Source organism: Scleropages formosus, chromosome 17 (assembly GCF_900964775.1).
Source record: "Scleropages formosus chromosome 17, fSclFor1.1, whole genome shotgun sequence".
Lineage (NCBI taxonomy): Eukaryota > Metazoa > Chordata > Actinopteri > Osteoglossiformes > Osteoglossidae > Scleropages > Scleropages formosus.
Genome location: NC_041822.1, coordinates 22,471,461 through 22,477,028, shown reverse-complemented (window position 1 = coordinate 22,477,028; position 5,568 = coordinate 22,471,461). Strand labels below are relative to the sequence as shown.

The following is a 5,568-nucleotide window of genomic DNA, read 5'->3' as shown; positions in this document are numbered from 1 at the left end:
GAGATTTTGGTAGGTTCTAGGTGGATTCACTAGTGATCCAGACTTTCTCCCTGTGATGGCTCTGCCCATGGTTCAGTCGAGGTTCAAAGCCTTTGTTACAGCAGTGTAACTCTGCCCACACTGATAGACTTCAGTTATTTTTCTCCAGTCTTCAGAAATTGTCTGACATGTATCTACAAATGTTCTTTTTGCCAGATTTACTGTTGCTGGCAATGATGTAAACGGATTGGCCTAAATCATACCTGACTGGATTCATATAGCAGACCCTAACTGCCCCCTTAATTATGTTGATTGTTAGTTAGTTTTTCACCTATATTTATAGATTTTGTTATCATACAAACCAAGAAAATGACATAAGAACATACCAGTGTCACTTTCAGAGTTCATTCATATTCAACTAGAAGAACATTTATTTAACAGACACTTTTCTCCAAAGCAGCTTCCCATAAACTCTATGTAGTGTTATGAACCCACACACCTTATTCACCATGGTGACTTACACTGCTAGATGCACTACTTACAATGGGTCACTCATCCATACATCAGTGGAACACACACTCTCTGTCACTTACACACTACAGGTGAACCTGAAAAGCATGTCTTCAGACTGTGAGAGGAAACCCACTCAGACAAGGGGTGAACATGCAAACTCCACACAGACTGTGCAGGGATTGAACCCATGTCCTATCACACAACAGAGGTGTTGGGAAACAGGAGCACTACCACTGTGCCACCATGCTGCCCGTTTAACATCCTCTCGACTGCAGCAGCAGAAAGAGAAGAAATCGGAAATGGCACATACGTGTTCACAGCACTGTAGTTGGTAAATCACTGTGAGTACCATAGTGTACAACTATAACGTTGCAAGTTGCCTTAGACAACAGACTCAACTAAATAGTAGTTCCTGGACTCAGGAGCTGTGGTCTGCCCTCTGTGGCCCCCAAGGGGCTTTTAGCAAGTGCTGGAAGACAATGAACCCTGCTGCCCCATAGCAACACACTATCCTCATATTGATATTGGTGGTCGGTAAGCTTCTGTCTTCAACTGTCCGTGGTGCCGGTACACACCAGACAGGTTTCTAGTGTAAAATTGATTCCGACGCTGTTGGAAAGTGTTTAATCCATTCACAGTATCGATTGCTCCGCCACAATGAGCATCCAGTCTGATATTTCACGCAAACCGCCCCCACCCCCATCTTCCTCCCTCATTCCCCCCATGCCATGCCCATCCTCCGCCCACCAGCGAAGGATCCCTCGCTTTCTCCGTTTCGTTCGGCCTCGCTGATCTGGCTCGGCGAAGAGACAGCATTAAGCATCGGGGCACCGCTTCCTGCATCCAAAACACGTCTTTATTCCCACGTAATCTCCCCTCTCGGCTTGTCGCATGTTTACAGTACCCCTTTCCCTAATTCCCAAGCTGCTAATATTTTGGTTGGTGAGACAAGCGTCAAAGACACCGAACAGCTGCACGACATTCCCTCAGGCTCAGATTTGCTTTCACCAAAATTTGGGAAGAAGGGGCTGCTGAGCGAGCGCTCCAGGATCTTCAAAGACGGTCAGCGTCCTCGAAATTGGTCCCCAAGTCCCTCGACATGTTTTCTCTCCCTCTCTCGCATGCAAAACAAAGCTTCCTTTGAAGCAACGAGAGGTCCCCATTAACACGCCATAAAGCGCACTGGCTACGGACGGACATGTTGTGTTGTTTTAAGGCAGCCGTCTTGCCAGGCCTCAGCCTTTGCTGCCTTGTAATTATTTGCACGGGACAAACCATAGGGCTGACATCACTCATTAACATGGAGCAGACCTTTTAGAGGTCTATTACCAGCTCATAAACCAGACAATCCTGACCGCATTTTCCTCTGTGTCAGTCGGAGCTGCGCGCTGCAAAATAAACAGACATTTTGCCTCGGAGGAAATGGGAGTGTGATGTTTCTGTAGCTGGAAGGGTGTGACGGGGACCTTCTTGCCAGCTCTACGTCTTTGGTGAGGAACACGCCGGTGATCAAAGTCTCCCTCTTGAAGGAATTCTTTGGATGAGGCCGTCCCTGTGATGTAATGCCGTAAAGGATCGCCGTAGGGTCTTGCATAGCAGCGATGGAGAACTGGATTGCTTCTTCCTTCTGCATGGATGCAGGGCATGAGCCAGATGTCATGAATGTGGTTAAGGCTCTGCACTTAGAAGTTAGAAGGCCACAGGTTCAAGGGATTATACACTGTGGCTGCGCTCTTCACTATTATCATTTCAGTGAAACTGAAGGGCACACTTTGCAGGGTCTTCCCATGATTGTGTGGGTTTCCTCACACAGTCCAAAGATACGTTTCCAGTAAACTGGTGACCCTGCACTGCCTACGGTGTGTGTGTATGAATGAATGAGTGCGTATGATTTCCTTGTTATGGACCGGCATCTTATCCAGGGTGAGCCCTGCCCCACCCTCTATTCTTCCAGCATAGGGTCCAGACCACTGCAGCCTTGTACTGGACAAGCAACTACTTGTAAGAGATACTTGGGTGAATTTGTAGGTCTACAGTCATAAATCACTTGGGTCACTTTGCTCTGAAGGGTCTTTTAAGCGGGTTAAGGTACTGAATATGTTCGCTATCCCTGAACCTGCTGCTAGTTGTGTATATGAGTAGCAAAGGGTCTGAAGACCGTGCTACCTGTAACCCAAAAGCTCATGCTCCAGGTGAGGCTCGAACTCACAACCTTGGCATTGCTCCGTGGAGTACTGCTGTATAAGTACCACGCGCTAACCCATTGCGCCACTGGAGCCTCATAATGAGAGTGCTTGGATACAGAACTCACTTGAGACTGGTTCAGTACCATTGAGGGAACTTCAACTCTTGTTGACCACATTGACCGAGCCCTTCTAGAACGTTGAATCCTCAACTTCTGTTTTAGCGATAAAAGGGCTGCATCCATTGTCATTGCTGTTGAGTCCATCTATCTAGTTGCTGTTCATCCTCTTCTTTTTTTCCTTCAGCTTTTCTAAGCATTATCATATTTTCAGGAGAATCCTGTCTTCTTATTGTGTGTCCAGGGAATGATGAGCTCAACCGTTTCTCATTCCACTGAGAGTTCCGGTTTCACTTCATCCAGGAGCCATCTGTTTGTTTTCCTGGCTGTCCATTATGTCCTTAACTCTTCTCTAGGACCACAGTTCAAAGGAGTCCATGTCCATGTTTTTCCTGCCTTGCTTCTTCAGTTTCCAGTTTTCACTTCCACATGGTGTTATTGAAAATTTCATTGCTTAAACAATTCAGTTTTTTTTTTCAGTTTTTGTGCACAAATCAGAATATCTAAAGATCTCTTCCCGATCTTTCATTGCAATAAAATCACTTTTACTTGGGTGACCCTGGCAACATGGGCATGTGATGTGTGAGACAGCATCTTCTACAGTTTATATCAAGTAGGTATTGTAATTGTGTTGTGTGAATTAAAATAAATACACCATCTATTTACTAATGTTTCAGTTGATGAAAGTGGAAAATATTCTATGTAGTCTTCATGAAAACCCACTAAAATTGGAGAATGAAGGATGAAATCCATATGGCTGAAATGTTGCTTCCACTGGTTAAGAAAGATAAATCCTGATGTTGGACACCATCGTATGGCTCCAATAAAACCTTCAAATTCGCGCTCATGAAACATAGTCATGAAAATGTCCTTGATGGGGGGTGTGTTTAATCGTTAAACATCTTATAAACTGAACACTGTATTGAAAGATCACTATTTCATTGCTTTGATGAAACTCAAAGCAATTTATATTTTTCTTACCCATTTAGTCTTCTGGATATTTCATTGGAACAACTGTATTACTTAACTAAAAGTTACAGCGTCACAGGGGGCTTCACTAGGTAACTAAATGTGTATGTAGTAAGTCCATGTCCTTAACGTGCGATACCACCGGCTACAGACACTGGAAGTCTGTGACTAGTCGTGAACTGAGAAGAGATTCTGAAAAGTGCAGTACTGAGATTTGCAATGTCCCTCCACCTTCCCCTAAACAGTATAGACATTCCATCCCTCCAGCTTGGTCTCTACCGTACTGAGATCCCATCCCTCCACCTTCCGCTCTACAGTATTGAGATCTTACTCTTTCCTCCTTCTTCCCTACAGTTTTGAGATCTCTCCATCTTCGTCTATAAGGCCATTGAGATCCCATCCCTGTACTTTCATTTGCACAACATTGAGATACCACCTCTCATTTTCTCCTCTATATCATTGATATTTTATTCCTTCCTCCTTCTTCCCTACAGTACCGAGATCTCTCTACCTTTGTCCATAAGGCATTGAGATCTCATCCCTCACCTCCTCCTTCGTCCCTACAGTACTGAGATGCCATCCCTTCCACCATGCAGTACTCACCTTGTTTCACCAGTGTCTGGACCCTCTGCTCTTGTGGCCCCGAGGTCCACATTGCTGCTGGCTGTGTGCTCCATCCAACCTCACGGGCGCCAGTGCCAAAAACGCGGCCAAGGCTGCATTTCATTAAGTCTAAAAAAAAGGAAAAAAAGAAATCCTGCTGTAGAGCAGACCACTTCGCTTGTAAGTTACCGCATTACAGTGCTGGGGATTTTTCAGCGTCGACTTTTATACATGTCTTTTCACATACAGATCAGCTACTTGATATTTTTACCCTGTGTGTGTGCTGGAGGGCACTGAGAGCGGCGGCGCTGCTGCTGCTGCGGGTTTCGGCTCAGGGTTCGCTTTACTGCTGCGCACGGGTCCCCTGTTCTCAATACCCTTTCTGCTAAATTTCTTATATTAGCTGTTTTACTTCCAAAGTTCATTGTCCTTGTGGGGAAATATTAGTGAGAAATGCCCAGGAAAGGCTTTAGCTTTGCCAGGTATTTAAATATGACGGCTGTGGGCGGAGGCATGCAAATTAATACTGCCTTCTTACTCTGCTGGGTTTTCTCTGGGCTGATATTTACATTTATTTGACACCTCTGTCCAAAGCAGTTTACAGTGTTATGACTGTACCCTACGCCACTTCTAGTGATGTACTCATTTATACAGCAGGGTAATTTTTAACTGTACCTATTTAGGGTAAGTACCTTTCCCACGGGTACTACAGGAGGGCTGGGAATTCAGACCCAGGTCTGGTTTTTACCACTATGCCACCAGCTGCCCCCATTTAGGAGGGAATAGCCAGGTGGGGGTAGATACGGACCCCCAGGAGTGATGGGAAATTAACATGTCGTGCCAGACTCTCCGACCTGCGCGTTTTTCAGTAAAAACAGTGGCGGCACCACAGCCAGTGTGGAAGTTAGCGATCGGGAACTGAAGCAACCGTTTACTCGACTCAGCCTCGTATGTCCTTCTTTTGTCGCCCCCACCGTCCTTGAATACCTTTTTTCCCTTCCTTCTTCATTTCCATGTTCCACAAGTATCTCAGTTTAGTGTCAGATCTGCTACAGTAAGGACTTTGATGCAGTGTGTTCTGAAAGGGGGGGTGTTTGGGGGGGTTTTTTTTGGTCTATGTGTAACACCGACTCTATTTCAGTATGTTTTTAAGAGTACATTCTTTACAGTGCCCTGATTGAATTCAGCTGGACGGGCCGCCG

The 5,568-nt window shown here is 45.5% G+C and overlaps 1 non-coding gene across 1 annotated transcript; it reads right to left on the bottom strand.

The window, feature by feature from the left end:
- Positions 1–2,676: 2,676 nt before the first annotated feature.
- On the bottom strand, positions 2,677–2,770 carry trnai-uau (transfer RNA isoleucine (anticodon UAU)). The gene is made up of 2 exons: positions 2,733–2,770; positions 2,677–2,712 (listed from the first exon to the last, which is right to left on the bottom strand). It is a non-coding gene; the product is annotated as a tRNA-Ile (tRNA).
- Between the last annotated feature and the right edge of the window lie 2,798 nt (positions 2,771–5,568).